We start from the raw sequence: 19661 nt of genomic DNA on the forward strand, positions 1-19661 counted from the left end.
TAAAGAGAGAGATAAAGGTTGAGAAACACACGCAAGTTTTTATCACCCGCATGAATATAAAAGTAACAGATTATTTTAAAAACAAAAGCCTTTTTAGATGTCACGTACTGTACAAGTCCAGACTTAAGAGTTTCCTAAAAAGTCTATTAAATGTTAACAATCGGAGAGTTCTGTGTGTCAGCACAGAAATGCGTAAGTGGATCATTTTGACCTGTCACAAGCTGGGCACTCTTCTCATTTTGTAATGTAAAAGTGGTAGAATTTTACCATCTGTTGGCTATCACAAGGCTGACTGCAAACGAAAATATGACAATATTCACGACCAATCAACTATCCTGTCCATCAGGTATTTCATCCTACGTGGCTCTGTCAAACCCAAAAAAGCTAAAACACATTTCAATAGGAGCTCCTTTTAAAATGTGGGTTGCCCCTTCTTGAGCCTCAAATACAGGGGATTATTTAGTTTCATGAAATTAAAAAGAGTTCATCTTCATTCCTTCCTTCCTTCCGTGAATATGTATTAAGAATCTTCTGTTTGCCGGGAGTCTGCCTATTATTCAGCTCAGTAGTAGTAAAAACAGAGTGGAGATGAAGAGCTTAGAGCTGCCCCAGTCATGCTGCAGGCAAGGCTCCCTAGGAAACATGTAAGATGGAAACAAACACGAGATGTGCATTGAACAGTACATCCAAAACGGGCAGCCAGAGGTGCCGGGGAAAGGGATCGATTGAGAAAAAAGGCTTGTGAGAAAAATAACAAAAGATCCTACATGCTGCGGAGCAAGTAAGCCTGTGCACCACAACTACTGAGCCTGTGCACCACAACTACTGAAGCCCGTGCACCTAGAGCCCGAGTTCCGCAACAAGAGAAGCCACCGCAATGAGAAGCCCGCGCAATGCAACGAAGAGGAGCCCCTGCTCACCACTAGAGAAAGGCCACACGCAGCAACGAAGACCCAGTGACGAAGACCCAACGCAGCCAAAATAAATAATTTTTTAAAAAAGGGAAAATAACAAAAGAAACTCAGGTGGTGTTAGGCACTTCCTGCTGAGCATCCTTTCTCTCACAGTTTGCCATCCACTTTCAATCCCCACACTTAATCATCCATGCTTGGTTCCAATATCACACCCCCAGTTTTTTTTTTTACCATGTTCTATTTGGGAACTTGTCACCTGTAACTGAATGCCTTCCAGACACCTCCTCTCTTTCAGTTTTCAAGCTACTATGTGGAATCTGGGGTGAGAGTGAGCAACTAATTTGGTCCTGAAGCCCCAGAACTGATTCAGAAGCTCCACCTACTCCCTCGAGGGTTCTCTCAACAGAAACAATTTGCCATTTATCAGTCAACATTTATCGGTTTATTTAGGGAATGGGGAACTTTGTTTAACACTAAGGGTACCACCAGCCCAAGGTAGCAGAAAGAGCATGAGTTTGCAGAAGAACTTGAGTTCTAGACTACATGTAACCCCTTATCAATCGGGGACCGTAAGTCCCATAGGTAAGTCTTGGTTTCTCTCTCTTGTGTTAGATTCTCAACTGGCTGGTTCCTACCAAAAGTATCCTGCTTGGGCAATAAATGTTATTATCCTACTCCTCGACCCTGCGTCCTCGGGAAAGTTACTCAACCTCTCTGCAATGCTTTCTATTTTCTGTTTAGAAGATGGTGGTAGTAATAATATGTAACTCGAAGAGATATTGTGAGAATTAAATGGGACAGCTTACATAAAAAGTACTTAGCTGACTTAATGTTCTATATAATAATTAGTTACCACTGGCTGCAATGACTTGGAAGCATTTTAGAATCCTGGAGCGGCTTAGAGCTACTGCCTCGAAAAAAAAAATTATTCTTATTCTGCTTTACGTAAGTGGTTCCACCAGTCTTCACTGTATTCTAACCATCTATCTTTTCACTTTTAATTATCTTAACTGGGCTCTCTCCTCCTTCTTCTTGGGTAGCAGCTTAATAAATATAGCTCTGATACTCATGATTTTACTCAATACTTTATTAAGGAAGGCACAACTATTTAAATTAAACCATATGAAGATTTTAATTGACACAGAGCTATTCGACCATTCAAACTAATACAATGTCATCACTAAATCCTAATTTAGTATTATTTATAAGAATAAAACGCATATATCCAGCTATATTTTTGATGGGGAAATATCTGTTGACAAAATTTATCTATATGTGACATCAATTCTATTATTAGGAACATTCCATAGATGTTCTCTGAGAACAATCATCGAGCAGGAATAAGATATATGTGAAGAAGAGAATATGGAGAAATCACAGCTAAAAAGCACAGGTGAGATTAAGAAAAATAGTTCTTATTTTCTTGGCATTTATATTTCTCAAAGAAATACATGTGCATAACTTAAAAAGTGAAGAGTTCTTTAAAATAATAGCAGGCTCCCACCCCACCCCTCCCCATCCACATTCTGACTCCTCCAAGGCAAAAACTGAAAACATTGTTTTGGGCATTTTTTTCTAGCTACTTATCTTCATATTTCTAGATGAGATGCTTGTACAGCTATTTCTTGACTTTTCCATCAAAGGTGTTATCTATTAATCTCCTAACATGGAAGATGAAGACTTAGCTCTCTTATAATCTCTCCACACATACATTTCCTTTCCCAAATACCCAAAACAGTTATATCACTTTTTTTCCCAAACAATATGAGGTTAAATCAATATCCATTAAACAAAGCCATTTGCAGTGATTACCATTTCCTTTCTCCCCGTGCCCCCCGCACAAGTTAATAATTTCCTTTTTTAAAAAAAATTATTTTATTTTTATTTATTTTTGGCTGCATTGGGTGTTCGTTGCTGCACGGGCTTTCTCTAGTTGCGGCGAGCGGGGGCTACTCTTTGTTGTGGTGCGTGGGCTTCTCATTGCGGTGGCTTCTCTTATTGCTCTAGGCACGTGGGCTTCAGTAGTTGTGGCACGTAGGCTCAGTAGTTGTGGCTCGCGGGCTCTAGAGCACAGGCTCAGTAGTTGTGGCACACGGGCTTAGTTGCTCCGTGGCATGTGGGATCTTCCCGGACCAGGGCTCAAACCCATGTCCCCTGCGTTGGCAGGCAGATTCTTAACCACTGTGCCACCAGGGAAGCCCAATTTCCTTTTCTTATAATATTGTTCGGTTTTCTATTTTGTCTACACCCAATTCATGCCCAAACTTTCCAACAAATTTGCAAAACTCCCCTAGGTACAGCCAAACATATCAGGTAAGCTGCCTATTCTATTTTTTGTTTTTTCTCTTAGCATCATCCAGGCTGCAGCTCTGCTTCAGTACTTACCAGCTGCCTTCAAGGCCTGATACCGAGCTGTCATCTCGGGCTGTCCCTTACCATCACTCTCGAAGTTTTCTGATCCCACCTGCACTGGAGCTCCAGGTTTTGAGATCTCATATTTTCCTATTTCTTGGTTCATTCTCCCATCGCAATGGACCCCCCTTAAAAATGTTTTACCAGCTCTTGCAGTGTTCCACATGGTGGCTGGTTCATTTGGAACGTCTGGCCCCTACGTTTTTTTAACACATTCTGTGAAGCTAGATTACCTCTGCCTCATGCTTTTGAAAGAAAAAAAAATGTTCTGTTTTTTTGAGAACTTGCAAAGATTTTTTTTTACTCTCACATTTGATAATTTTGGCTGCTATAGAATTCTAGTTGAGAATTTTCTTAGTGAACTTTGGGGGCCTTGCTCCATTGTCCTGTAGCTTCTTAAGTTGCTATTCAAAGTCCAGTGCAAATCCTTTTAAGGACGCAGTTTTGTTTTTCTTCTTAGAAGCCTTTAGAATCTCTTTTTATTCTTTTTCCATCCAACATGCTGGTGGGCCCCTTAAATCCAGCAACTCATGTGGCTTCACATTTGCCCCACGGTTCCAGAAGCCTTGAAGTACCTGGAGGATCACGCCCACACACACGCAGCTGTAGTGAATTACTGGTGGGCGAGCGATACCTCCAGTCAGGACAAACTCTGAGATGTGATTTACACTCTGGAGCTCCCCTACAGGATGAGACAGAAAGCTGGGGCTTAGCCTAAAATCACACCTTTGTTTTGGCTTCTGACCCTTCACTGTTTCCCCCACTCCCGTACTGGTTTCTCCTGAGAACTCTTCCTTAATGGAGCGTGCCCATATCTGAGTCAGGTTTTGGAGAACCTGGCCTAAGACCATCATCTAGCTGCTCGAGTTTGGGAAAGGATCCCGGAGTCTAACCACTCTATCAAACTTGTAAATGACAAAGTTGAAGTTGAGTCTTACAGGCTTCTGGAACTTTGGGACCAATGTAGAGCCCTCTCCTGTACTGCCATTTTTATTCAATCTTAAGTTGAACTTCAGAAACACCCTGAGGTTCAGAGAGCCAAGTTAAAACTATCCTTCCATGTGGCTTGGGGTACAACTCACTCTCCTCTTGGCAGTGTATACATTACTAGAAAAACATGCAGAAATCTAACCTGACTTAAATCTCTAAAAGAAGCTCTGTAGTCTGAAAACTGTGGCTTTAACTGCTTGACCAGCTGTGTGATGACAGGCAAGTTACTGAACCTAAGTCCCAGTTTTCTCCCCTGAAATGGATATGTTAACCACAGTGCCTGTAATATAGTGAGTCCTATCTTTTTTTATATATATATATATATTTATTTATTTATTTATTTATTTACATTTTATTTTTGGCTGCGTTGGGTCTTCATTGCGGCGACTGGGGGCTACTCTTCGTTGTGGTGCATGGGCTTCTCATTGCAGTGGCTTCTCTTGCTGCGGAGCATGGGCTCTAGGCACACGGGCTTCACTAGTTGTGGCGAACGGGCTCAGTAGTTGTGGCTCACAGGCTCTAGAGCACAGCCTCACTAGTTGTGGTGCGCGGGCTCAGTAGTTGTGGCTCGCGGGCTCTAGAGCGCAGGCTCAGTAGTTGTGGTGCACGGGCTTAGTTGCTCTGCGGCATGTGGGATCTTCCCAGACCAGGGCTCGAACCCGTGTCCCCTGCATTGGCAGGCGGATTCTTAACCACTGCACCACCAGGAAAATCTGAGTCCTGTCTTTTGAGTTCTTTTCTGGTGGTGGTGATAAGTTTGTGGTACTACCACCACATGCCTTCACTCAGTTCCCACATGTCAGACACGCTCGGCCAAGGTTAAGGGTATGGTCTAAGGCAGTGGTTCTAAAAAAGTAGTCTCCAGGCGAGCAGCAGCACCAGTGGAACTTGTTAACAGCACAAAGTCTCAGGCCCGACTCCAGACCTACTGAATCAGAAACTCTGGGGATGGAACAAGCCCTCCAAGGGACTCTAATACACCCTCAAGTGTGCGAAACACTGACCTAAGGCCACAGATCAGAGAAAGATATAACAGACCCCCGTGGAGATGAAGGCCACAGACCTAGAACCACTTGGTATGGTATTGAAGATTGTAAGCAGAACTAATGATTATACATGACACCTCAATGATTAGGGATAAGAACTCAATGATGCCTCTACTAATAGAGTAGTATAGTTTATACATATCAAGATCATCATGTCATAAATGAATATGAATAGCAGCTGAAGAGTAAAACATAGATTTAAGTTTGTAAAATTGACAGTGAGTCCATATGACATAGCCTTGAAATGCAAATAGAAAAGTGCATTAATGCAAGAAAAACATAATTTCTGGGCCCAGAAGCTGAAGAAACACTTGGAAGAATCCTTAATTGTATTAATCCTTTTCTGAAACAAGCTACCGACTGTACATGATCGGGAACATTTGCTGAGGAAAACTCATTTGAAGTTGTCATTTCGCCAGAGACACAACTACTGAAATTTGTCTGAAATTCTGAATTAGCGCCATGCAAGCAAATGATCTTTAGAAGCAAAGAAGAGAACTTAAGAGCAGGAAAGAGGTCCTCGAATCTACCACTCAGGTTCTGGGGGAAGAGAGCAAAAAACAAACATTCCAACATCACCTGCATAGCAATTTACTGCCGATAAAGCCAATTAGGTGATTTACTCTGAGGAGTACAAATCAGACACAGGAAAGCCAATTCCTAGATTAAGTCTTCAAGGAGCCTGAAATTTTAAAAAGAGAAAAGAACACCCTCCTGGAGGAAGCAAAGTGCAAAGGGTAACTTGCATGGCTTCGGGTTTCGGGAGTGATGACCAGCCACTCAATTTACTTTGACACAATCTCTGTGAGCTGCTCAGCTTAATCTCCTGTGTGGCAGAGCAGAGGATATTTCCCTCCAGCCCTTTATGGCCTCTGTTTGAAGATCTCAAAGCCTTGCTTATGTGATCAGGGGCATAGCAGCTCTGACTAACACCACAGGGAATATTAGACGGGCTGAATGTCCAAAAAGCATACTTGTATTATTTAGTTAACACAGGGTCTCACTTACATTAATGACAATAATACTCAAAATACTAATAAAACAAGGACTGACTTATAGTCTTTACTCTGTGCCTAGCAGACCCTCTGCTAAGCATGTTACACGCACATTCTCAGTGGATCTTCATACCACACCTATGAAGTGGGTGCATTTAATAGCTTGTGTTACGTTTTGCAGATGAGGAAATCAAGCCTCAAAGATGCTAAGTAACATGGCTGAGGTCAACCAGCTACTGTGATGGAGCCACGATTCAATCCCAAGGCTATATGACTGAAAACCCTGTTCTTTTTAGGTAATCTCTTTTTTAAAAAAAATACTAATTTATTTATTTAATTTCGCTGCACTGGGTCTCAGTTGCAGCACACAGATCTTTAGTTGCGGTACGCGGCCCTGGGCTTCATTAGCTGCTGCCTGTGGACTTCTTATTTGCGGCATGTGTGCAGGATCTAGTTCCCGGACCAGGGATGGAACCCAGGCCTCCTGCATTGGGAGTGCAGAGTCTTACCCACTGGACCACCAGGGAAGTCCCAAAAGCCCTATTCTTAACCATCACCTTTTAATACCTTCATTGAGACGCTAACCTATTTCAACAGCTGCAACTGACACACGCGCAATTCTCTTTGTCTTACAAGGAAAGAGGAAACATTTTAAATAGCAAAATTATGTTACTGAAATGTGCATGAGAACAATACCTCCTTTCTGGTTGAGCACTGGTTCTCTTCAGCCTTAGATAGCCGCAAAGTTTGTTAGGAATGTGGCTCCCTCCTAAAGTCACTGTAGGAGTGGAGATTCAGCTGGTCCCCATAGTATTTGCTTTGAGATTGGTGATGCTTCGGTTGCCATGGACACCAGACTTCAATACACCACTGAGCAGGGGGAATCCATTCTATGCAAAGCAATGGAGCCAGTAGATGGGTACAGTAACAGCTAACTTCACATAACGCTATGACCAATATTTGTTTTGCCACCTCTCATTCAGATGATGTTCTCACCCATGAAGTCTGTAAGACTGCCTCTCATCTGGGAAACAGCTTCTATATGGCCCAGGTAGCAATGCTCACACTTCACAGTGTCAAAGGCATTCATTTGTCTGGGTTGTTGAATGTGTAAAGCTATTCAGAAAAGGAAATGTGACTTTACACAAAACACTTCTTTGTTCAGCTTGCTAAAAGAAAGAATGGATCAGGGGCTTCCCTGGTGGCGCAGTGGTTGAGAGTCCGCCTGCCAATGCAGGGGACACGGGTTCGTGACCCGGTCTGGGAAGATCCCACATGCCGCGGAGTGGCTAGGCGCGTGACCCATGGCTGCTGAGCCTGCGCTCCGCAACGGTGAGAGGCCCGCGTACCGCAAAAAAAAAAAAAAGAACGAATGGATCAAATGACTTCTCGAAAATTCCATTTGTCCAAGTGGCTAGCACCCCAAGAATAATGAGTCTGTTAACTTGGTAGGTTTCCTTAGTAGCTAAATCCATAAAGAAAGTAACTAGGAAAAGATAAGAGGTACTTAGATATATATAAATAACACATGAGAACAACATGTTTTTGAGACAAACCAAACATCCAACGTCCAAGGCATTGTACTTAATTAGTGAATGTAGGTCAGAGAGTAATCAGTAAAAGTGAATCTCGAAGAGAAATGCTTATTTGGACACAACATGGCAAGTTTACCAAGAGACCATCACCACATGGGGATATTAAAGGACCCCCTCCACACATGGAGGAAATCCACTGTGTGTTGTGTAGGAGCCAGTCGAGTGACAAACATCTCTCATTAACCAGCAAAGAGGAAATTAGCCAAGTTAATAAAAAATTAATACAATCTATCATTTTCACATTCAGAAGTCAATAAATATAGTGAAATTCCATTAAAACCACCTTCTTATGGAACACTGGGAGGTCAGGTTATTGGCAAAACAAATAATTCAGTACATTTAAAATAATTTTGGGACTTCCCTGGTGGTCCAGTGGTTAAGACTCTGCACTTGCAATGCAGGGGGCACAGGTTCAATCCCTGGTTGGGGAAGTTCCACGTGCCACGAGGTGCAGCAAAAAAATAATTTTTACTATGCACATTTCCCCAATTTACTTCTTCAGTAATAAGAAAATTATGAACCATGCTCTCTCCAAGTAATTACAATACAAATGATAAGTTTAGGTTTTAGTGGAATGTATATTAGTAGATTAATTAAAAGGGGTAAACAAGTTATCTCCAAGGAAATCCACATTATTCTGTGTTAAATTACTGTATCAGAAGAAAAAAAAAAGGAAAAAAGTCTACGCATCTTCAATTTAATTTATGTCACACAGGTAAATTTAAGTGAATGATTCTAAAATGGGAGTAGTTCTATGAGCATCATGTTTTCGATCTGATCTGGGAATGATAGTGTCTCTTATTATGAAAGGATTTAAAACTGCTGGAGCATGGTCTATTCGGGCCTTTAAAGAAATGTAGAAAACAAACAACAACAAAATCCTTGTGTATATAGTGCAAAATTATATTTATCAGAAAAAAAGAAATCCATGTAGTCACTCAGAGTCCTTAAACCTGCAAGAAGATGTGCCAGGCAGGGATTCTTTCCTTCAGCGTCACCCACGAATTGGAAAGCTGATATTCTGGCATTTGTGGAAGAAATCATTTTCAGTACAAAGGACAAACGATGAAAATCATGAAGTTTGGCGGAGGCGGGGGGGGGGGATCAGTCAAATCTGTTGACAGGCAATCCCATAAAATTGAAAATAAAATAGTGACTTCAAGCTTTTTACTCAAATCTTCTCAATGAACCAGCAGCAGCAGCGTCACTTGGGAGCTTGCTAGAGATGCAGTATCTTGGGCCTCACCCCAGACCTGCTGAATCAAAACCTGATTTTTACCAGGATCCCCAGGAGATCTGCGTGCACGTTAAAGTGTGAAGAGCGCACACTGAAAGCACAGATTTGGCGACCAGCCTGTGGGGATGGAACCCCCCTCTGCCACTGACTAGCTGTGTAACCTGGAACAAGTTCCACAGCCTCTCTGTGCCTCGGTTCCCTCACTGGGGAGGATGGAGATAGTACTGGTGCCTAGGTCATAAGTATTAAATGACATAATATCTGTAAAGTGCTTACAACAGTGTGCACAACAAGGGATCAAGCAGTGCTAGCTCTTATGTCCTTTCAGCCATCACAGGGTTCTGGATCAAGAGTAACAAAGGATCTAAGATGCAGCCCACAGAAGTGCCCCATTCCCTGATAGGTCTATAATCGAGCAATTATGAACTGGATTCAGCTTACAAAAGTCCAGTTTCCCCAACCTGCTGTCATTTCAAGCCAAACTGCAGGGTTTACTTATGCAATGAACAACACACTGCTGCTTACAAACCAGGGACCACTCAAATTCAGACCGCGTGAAATCTTGCATATGCATTTTGTTCAGTGAATGCTGAATGGAACGAAAAGAGGACACATTTCCTATCTGAGAAATTTCCATCCCCATTTTTTACCCATCAGTTTGTCATATACTAAAAAGTCTCATGAAACCTAGTACTGAAGCTAATGTGGGATTGCAACCAAAAGAATAAAATACCTAGGAATAAACCTACCTGAGGAGGTGAAAGAGCCGTATTCAGAAAACTATAAGACACTGATGAAAGAAATCAAAGATGACACAAACGGAGAGATATACCGCGTACTTGAACTGGAAGAATCAATATTGTGAAAATGACTATACCACGCAAAGCAATCTACAGATTCAATGCAATCCCTAGCAAATTACCAAGGGCATTTTTTACAGAACTAGAACAAAAAATCTTAAAATTTGTATGGAGACACAAAAGACCCCAAATAGCCAAAGCAGTCTTGAGGGAAAAAAACGGAGCTGGAGGAATCAGACTCCCTGACTTCAGACTATACTACAAAGCTAGTCATCAAGACAATATGGTACTGGCCCCCAAACAGAAATATAGATCAATGGAACAGGATAGAAAGCCCAGAGATAAGCCCACACACCTATGGTCAACTAATCTATGACAAAGGAGGCAAGGATATACAATGGAGAAAAGACAGTCTCTTCAATAAGTGGTGCTGGGAAAACTGGACAGCTACATGTAAAAGAATGAAATTAGAACACTCCCTAACACCATACACAAAAATAAACTCAAAATGGATTAAAGACCTAAATGTAAGACCGGACACTATAAAACTCTTAGAGGAAAACATAGGAAGAACACTCTTTGACATAAATCACAGCAAGATCTTTTTTGATCCACCTCCTAGAGTAATGGAAATAAAAACAAAAATAAACAAATGGGACCTAATAAAGCTTAAAAGCTTTTGCACAGCAAAGGAAACAACAAACAAGATGAAAAGACAACCCTCAGAATGGGAGAAAATATTTGCAAACAAATCAACAGACAAAGGATTAATCTCCAAAATATATAAACAGCTCATGCAGCTCAATATTAAAAAAACAAACAACCCAATCAAAAAATGGGCAGAAGACCTAAATATACATTTCTCCAAAGAAGACATACAGATGGCCAACAGGCAGATGAAAAGCTGCTCAACATCACTAATTATTAGAGAAATGCAAATCAAAACTACAATGAGGTATCTCCTCACACCAGTTAGAATGGGCATCATCAGAAAATCTACAAACAACAAATGCTGGAGAGGGTGTGGAGAAAAGGGAACCCTCCTGCACTGTTGGTGGGAATGTAAATTGATACAGCCACTATGAAGAACAGTATGATGGTTCCTTAAAAAACTAAAAATAGAATTACCATATGATCCAGCAATCCCACTACTGGGCATATACCCAGAGAAAACCATAATTCAAAAAGACACATGCGGGCTTCCCTGGTGGCGCAGTGGTTGAGAGTCCACCTGCCGATGCAGGGGACACGGGTTCGTGCCCCGGTCTGGGAAGATCCCACATGCCGCGGAGTGCCTAGGCCTGTGAGCCATGGCCACTGAGCCTGCGCATCCGGAGCCTGTGCTCCACAACGGGAGAGGCCACAACAGTGAGAGGCCTGCGTACCGCAAAAAAAAAAAAAAGACACACGCACTCCAATGTTCACTGCAGCACTGTTTCCAATAGCCAGGACATGGAAGCAACCTAAATGCCCATTGACAGACAAATGGACAAAGAAGATGTGGCACATATATAAAATGGAGTATTAGCCATAAAAAGGAACGAAATTGAGTTATTTGTAGTGAGGTGGATGGACCTAGTGTCTGTCATACAGAGTGAAGTCAGAAAGAGAAAAAAAAAATCATATATTAACGCATATATGTGGAATCTAGAAAAACAGCACAGATGAACTGGTTTGCAAGGCAGAAATAGAGACACAGATGTAGAGAACAAACGTATGGACACCAAGGGGGGAAAGCGGTGGGGGTGGGATGAATTGGGCGATTGGGATTGACATGTATACACTAATATGTATAAAATAGATAATAAGAACCTGCTGCATAAAAATTAAATAATATTCAAAAAAACAGTTTAGATTATAAAATGTAAAAAAAAAAAAAGAAAAGAGAAAATAATGTGGGAAAACAGGCACCCCCAAATGCTCATGAAGGGAATGGAAATTGATGTAACCTTTTTGGAGAACAGTTTGATAATCTCCATCAAGAGAAAAATATCTATAAACTTTGACTCAGCAATTGGGTTTTAAAAATTTATCCTACATATATACTTGCAACAGAAGGCAAAGATACATATACAGACATATGTATGTATGTATATGTAAATGTTGTATACGTATATATGCACATTATATGTAGTAGTGTGTATACTTTACAGCATTAATTTTGATAGCGAAAAAGGAAAAAAGTTTGAATCAACTTAATGTCCATCAATAATAGTTAAATTATGGTACAGCTATTAAATCAAACCAGTATAAAGAATGAGATCTCTCTACACAGTAATGTGCAAAGATGCACAAGGCACATAAGACAACAAGCTGTAGCGTGTGTATGTATATATTGGGTTGGCCAGAAAGTTCGTTTGGTTTTTCCATCAGATCTTACGGAAAAACCCAAACTAACTTTTTGGCCAACCCAATACACACACACACTCACATACATACACACACACACACACACATACAGAATATCACATAAATGGATAAAAATATAGGTATTTTATATATCCAGAATATTTCTTTAAAAATGTTCAAAGAAGACATTTTTTTAAACATGCATACCTTGTTTTATGCACTTCATTGTGCTTCACAGACATTGCCTTTTTTTTCTTGCTTTACAAATTGAACGTTTGTGGCAGCACTGTGTCAAGCAAATGTATCAGAGCCATTTTTCTAGCAGCATTTGTTCACTTTGTGCCTCTGAGTCACATTTTGGTAATTCTCCCCCTATTTCAAACTTTTTCATTATTATTATATTTGATATGATGGTCTGTGATCTCTGATGTTACTATCATGATTCGCTAATGTTAGGCTGAGATGGTTAGCATTTTTTAGCAATAACGCATTTTTTAACTAGGGTGTGTACAGTTTTTTTAGACATAATGCTATTGCACACTTAACAGACTACAATATAAGAGTAAACATAACTTATCTGCACTGGGAAATCAAAAACTTCATGTGACTTGCTTCACTGAGACATTCGCTTCATTGCCGTGGTTTGGAACTGAACCCACAATATCTTTGAGGTATGCCTGTATATCTTTCTGTATCCTCTTATTGTTTGTGTTTACCTTGTGAGTATGACAGTAATAATTTTTAAGAAAAACTCAGGAAAAAAACTCTCAAACAACCTAACATTTACACTTCTAGGAACCAGAAAAGAAAAAAAAAAAAACAAGCCCAAAGTTAGCAGAAGGAAGGAAATTATAAACAAACATTAGAGCCAAAATAAATGAAATGGAGAAGAGGAGTAATACGAGAAAAGAAACAATGAAATTAAGAATTGGTTCTTTGAAAAGACAAACAAAATTGACAAACTTTTAGCTAGACTAAGACAAAAAGAGAGAGAAGACCCAAAATCAGAAATTAAAGAGACACTAAAACTGATATCACAGAAATACAAAATATAAGAGACTACTATAAACAATTATATGCCAACAAATTGGACGAGCTAGAAGAAATGGATAAATTTCTAGAAACATACAACTTACGAAGACTGAATCATGAAGAAATAGAAGTCTAAACAGACCAATAATGACTAAGGATATTGAATCAGTAATCAAAAACCTCTCAACAAAGGAAAGTCCAGGACAAGATGGTTTCACTAGTGAACACTACCAAACATTGAAAGGAAAATTAATGTCAGTCCTTCTCAAACTCTTCCAAAAGAAGGAGGGAACATGTCCGACTTCATTTTATGAGCCCAGCATTACTCTCATACTAAAGCCAGATAGGAACACTACAAGAAAAGAATACTACAGACCAATATTCCTGATGAATAGAGATGTAAAAATTCTCAACAAAATACTAGCAAACTGAATTCAGGAGCACATTAATAGGATCATACCCAAGGACCAAGTAGGATTGATCCTTGGGATGCAAGGATGGTTTAACAAATGCAAATATGTGAGGTGATGGATGTGTTCATTAACTATATGGTGAGCATCCTTTTACAATGTTTACATATATCAAGTCACCATGATGTACGCTTTAAACATCTTACAGTTCTGTTTGTCAATTATACCTCAGTACAGCTGAAAAAATGAAAATAAAAATGAATACATAGTACAAAGGACACTGCATGGCACATAGTCTGTTCAATAAGTAACTGAATGAGTAAATAAAAAAATGTTTTCCTCTAAAAACGTGATACATCACATTAATATAATGAAAGATAAAAATAATGATCATCTCAATAGATGCAGATAAAGAAAGAATCTGACAAAATTCAACATCTTTCAATGATAAAAAGTGAACAAATTGGGTATAGACAGGATATACCTCAACATAATAAATACCATATATGACAAGCCCACAGCTAACATCATACTCAATGGTGAAAGGTTGAAAGCTTTTACTCTAAGATCAGGAACAACACAAGGCTGCCCACTCTCACTCTTATTCAACACAGTACTGAAGTTTTAGCCAGAGCAATTAGGCAATAAAAAGAAATAAAAGGTATCCAAATCAGAAAGGAAGAAGTAAAATTGTCTGTTTGCAGATGATATAATCATAATCATATATATAGAAAGTCCTAAAGAGTCTACCAAAAAAGTGCTAGAATAAATGAATTCAGTAAAGTTGCAGGTTACAGCATCAACATACAAAAATCAGTTGTGCTTCTGTACACTAAAAAAACTATCTGAAAAATAAAGAAATCCCATTATAATAATAATATCAAAATAAAATACTTCTGAATAAATTTAACCAAGGAGGTGAAAGATCTATACACTGAAAACTGTTAAGACTTGGATGAAAGAAATTAAAGATAAATAAATGGAAAGAGATCCTGTGTTTGTGGATCAGGAATGATATTAAGATGTCCATACTACCCAAAGCTATCTATAGATTCAATCCAATTGCTATCAAAATTCCAATGGCATTTTCACAGAAAGAGAAACACAGTCCTAAAATTCATACAGAACCACAAAAGACCCCGAATAGCCAAAGCAATCTTGAGAAAAAAGAACAGGGCTAGAGGCATCATAGTTCCCGATTTCAAACTATATTACAATGCTATAGTAATCAAAATGGTATCATACTGACATAAAAACAGACACACAGACCAATGGAACAGAATCAAAAGCCCATAAATAAACCCTCACATATATGGTCAACTAATACTTGATATGGGAGCCAAGAATACTCAACGGGGAAATGATAGTCTCAATAATAAATGGCATTGAGAAAACTGGATAACCACATGCAGAAAAATGAAACTGGACCCCTATCTTACACCACTTACAAAAATTAGCTTGAAATGGATTAAAGGCTTAAACATAAGACCTGAAAATGTAAAACTCCTGGGAAAAAACATAGGGGAAAAGCTCCTTGACACTGGTCTTGGCCGCGATTTTCTGGATATGACACCAAGAGCACAAGCAACAAAATCAAAAATAAGTGGAACTACATCAAACTAAAAAGCTTCTGCACAGCAAAGAGAAACTACTAACAAAAAGGAAAGGCAACCTATGGAATAGGAGCAAATATTTGTGAACCATAAGAGGTTAATATTCAAAATATATAAAGAACTCATACAACTCTATAGCAAAACAAACAACTCAATTAAAAAAATGGGCAGAGGAACTGCACAGACATCTCTCCAAAGAAGACATACAAACAGCCAGCAGTTGGATGAAAAGGTGTTCAGTATCACTATCAGGAAAATGCAAATCAAAACCACGATGAGGTATCTCCTCACACCTGTCAGAATGACTATCAGCAAAAAGGCAAGAGATAACAAGTACTGGAGAGGATGCAGAAAGAGAACTGTTGTACACTGTTGGCAGGAATGTAAGTTGCTACGACAACTACGGACAACAGTATGGATGTTCCTCAAAAAAGTAAAACTAGAACTACCATATGATCCAGAATTCCCACTTCTGGGCATTTATCCAAATGAAATGAAAACAGGATCTGGAGGAGATATCTGCGTCTCCATGTTCATTGCAGCATTATTGACAATAGCCAAGTGGGAGGTCATGAGACAGACCTGGGTAAGGGAGCCAAGGGGCAGACACTTTGGTAACGACCCAACAGCCATTGCCCTCCCCTTTCTTCTTGTTAGAACCTGCATCCACTAGAGGTCAGAGGTTAGAAATGAAGGATATTAGCCTTTTCGGCATCCCCAGAAACCAGAAGTGGTCAGTGCTGGGTTGTTGACCAACTGCTGGGCAATGAGGCAGAAGGGAAATTCTTCAAGGATAGAATGTTCCATACGATAAGAAAAAAAATTCAAAGAAAAAAACCTCAGACCCAGTTGTATGGGAACACAATGCTTGGAATGGCAGCAGCCATCTTGCAATTTTGAAGAGTGATACAGCTCAGACACCCAGAATAGCAGAGAAAAAGGTCAGAAAGGGCTTGGGTTCTCATGATTTTCCTGAGTTGCTGAACCAATCCTGGAATGACCTAGCTCTACACTCCTTGTCAAGTGAGGTAATACTGTTCCCATTATTTAGATCAGCAGTCCCCAACCTTTTTGGCGCCAGGGACCAGTTTCGTGGAATGCGATTTCTCCGTGGACGGGGGTGGGGGGGAGAGGGGGGGAATGGTTCAGGTGGTAATGTGAGCGATGGAGAGCAGCAGATGAAGCTTCGCTCTCTCGTCTGCCCGCCGCTCACCCCCTGCTGTGTGGCCCGGTTACCTGATTTAGATCATTTTCCACTGGACATTCCATTATTTGCAGCTAAAGGCATCCCCGCTTAGACAGCTGCCAACCACCTGCCTTAGCAATGAGCTAAGGACACAACTAACAATCTGGCAAAAGGTGTTTTCCTTTAATCATGGCAGTAAGATAGATTCCTTGTATTGGGTATAATTTTCTATGTGATGTTCAGAATCACTTTTGATTTTTTGTTAGTAGTGCAAAGGGAAATACCATTGATCTCATTAAGCAGGTACTTTGTGTCAAGCACTACACTAGGCACTTTATCTAGGGTGAGTCATTGCAGCAACTTCCAGAACAGTCCCCTTTGGGAAAAGAAAATCACATCTATATTTTCTCCAATCTTATTTAAACAACTTGACATTTCCTTTCATTATGAATGCAGACCACGAACCACCCAGGAGTACTTGTGACTTTGCCACCTATAGAAATCACAGATATATTCATGTCACGCTGCAGTTGTTGAAGATATCTTGAAATATCATTGACCCTCATGATACAAGTGTACAATAATCCTTAGGCCCCGCTGCAAAACCTTATTGAATGTGTTAATCAAGCAGCACGTATGCTACTGCATCACACGTTTTTTAAATGTTTTGGTAACCGAATGTTAATATAATTAGCTTCCTTTGTAATCCTGTGTATTTTATGCATCTAAAAATGTCCTTGAAAAAGAGGTACTGTAGGTTTCACAAGATTTACAAAGGAGTCCTTGGCACAAAAGGGGTTTAGACCCCCTCTAATCAGCCCCCCTTGTGACCCTTCTTAATACTGGTCAACCTATTATCTACACAGAAAACCAGGGAAATCTTCTTTTGAAAGGTGAATAAGATGAAGACATTCCCGTTTCAACCTGAAACAAGTGCGAACTCCTAACTTGGACTGCCCCGGCCCTGCAGGATCTGCTTTTCCCCTGCTCACAGCTCCTACCTGGTCTCCAGCCCTCTAGCCCTTGCGCACTCTGCTCCAGCTGGGCAGGCCACCTTCCTTTTCTTCGAAATCTCTAAGCACTTTCCCACCTCAGGGGCTTTGTCCTTGCTGTCCCCTAGGAACAGCAAGGCCTGGAATGCCTGCCCTTAAGGCAGCCACTTCATTCTCATGCTTCAGTGGTGAGCTAGGACATCACCTCCGCAGAGAACGCTTCCCCGCTAATGTATGCCAGGCGGCAGCCCTCCCCTCTCCCGCCCCACCTGCACTTATTTCCTGTTTACCTCCTTCCAAGCCCTTCTGACAACATAACTATATATTGATTTTTGTTCACTGCTCAATCCTGGCATCTAGCAAGGTGCCTGGCACACGTGGAAACCTGACATTCACTGAATGAATGAATGACCGACTAAGCGAAGGAGGAAGCTATTATTAATCCATTTTACAAGCAAGGAAATTAAGGCTCCAAGATGTTAAATTATTTGTCCAAGGTCACCAGGGGGCAAAAGTTATTATTTTAACTGTGGTCCCTAGGCCTCCCCCTTAATCCCTCCACCATACTTTCTAACTTCCTTTTCCCTGCAACATTTTCACCAATCTGGAAAGCAGAATAGACCCAATGCAAGTATTTATGGTGTGATTTCTTAAGACTTTAGTGCTGTGTTGCTCAAGGCTATCTGCCCAACAAACCCTCTAAGCTATTTCCCTTGAGTATTTCCAGGAGGGCCAAATTAACCAAAAGTATATTACCTGGAGAGAGTGGTTCGTTCTGTCTGTCTGTCTCTCTCTCTACATACACACACTTTCTTTAATGTATGAATCTTATAAACAAAAATAATAAAATCAAATGTAAGGAAGAAAATTCAGAAAACTGTAAATGAAAGACGAAAAAAATGAGATAAACCCAGGGCAAAGTCTAGTATGCAAAAATACACGTGATAAGGTATTGTACATAAGCTACCTGGACCACGATTCTGCCATATGCTTCCTAGTAGCCACCATAAAGTGAGAAACACAATCAGTTACACAGTTTATCCTGGAGATTTAAAAAATTCAATCCATTTCCAGGAGGAGCTCAACTCTTCCTGTTTCGAAGCCCTGACAGAAATTCCTCTTGCGGATCCTTATAATGAAAGCATGGTAGGATATAGTGATCAGTATTCTAAACTAAAACCTTATAAATAAATATATCAAGCTTCACAAAACGGTGTCTTAATAGACGTGGCTGGTATAATGCCGAAATCTATGCAGCACTGTATTGCCTTGCTGGTCAAAGTGTGGTCCCTGGACCAGCAGCATCAGCATCACCCGGGAACTTGTCAGAAATGCGGCATCTCAGGCCCGTTCCCAGCCCTGCTCAATCAGAATCTGTATTTTATTAACAAGATCTGCAGGTGAGGCCTATAATGTTAAAGTTGAACAAACACTGGTCTAGTGGTTAAGTTTGATTTGAGGTCAAGTTTGTACGAAACTAGTATTCATTTATTCACGCATTCAACCAATATTTACTGTTATCTTGGCAGTAGGAAAGGATTTTTTTAAAGTTTTTATTGAAATAGGAAAGGATTTGTTTAAACATTAACACCAAAAGCACCACCATAAAGGAAGATATTGATAAATGGGACGCCATTAAAACTGAGTGATGAAGCAAGCCACAGAGTAGATAATATTTGCACCACCAAAACAAGGCAAGTTGAGTACCCAGATATATACCAGCCACTGTCTTAATGCTTAAGTACAGAAATCAAACAAAAACTCTCTACTCTTATGGAACTTACATTCTAATTAAGAAGACATAAACAGGGACTTCCCTGGTGGTGCAGTGCTTAAAAATCCACCTGCCAATGCAGGGGACACGGGTTTGAGCCCCGATCCTGAAGATCCTACATGCCACAGAGCAATTAAGCCCGTGCGCCACAACTACTGAGCCTGCACTCTAGAGTCTGCGAGCCACAACTACTGAGTCCACGTGCCACAACTACTGCAGCCTGGGCGCCTAGAGCCTGTGCTCTGCAACAAGAGAAGCCACCGCAGTGAGAAGCCTGCGCACCACAAAGAAGACCCAACACAGCCAAAAATAAATA

General features: G+C 40.4%; 1 protein-coding gene and 1 non-coding gene across 2 annotated transcripts in view; one reads left to right on the forward strand and one right to left on the reverse strand.

Moving 5' to 3' along the window:
• Window positions 1–19661, reverse strand: part of LANCL3 (LanC like family member 3) — a 93239-nt gene that overhangs the window by 70398 nt on the left and 3180 nt on the right. The window lies entirely within an intron of this gene.
• TRNAA-UGC (transfer RNA alanine (anticodon UGC)) lies at window positions 8311–8383 on the forward strand. The gene has a single exon. It is a non-coding gene; the product is annotated as a tRNA-Ala (tRNA).

The sequence above is a fragment of the Delphinus delphis genome, chromosome X, assembly GCF_949987515.2.
Source record: "Delphinus delphis chromosome X, mDelDel1.2, whole genome shotgun sequence".
NCBI classification, from domain to species: domain Eukaryota; kingdom Metazoa; phylum Chordata; class Mammalia; order Artiodactyla; family Delphinidae; genus Delphinus; species Delphinus delphis.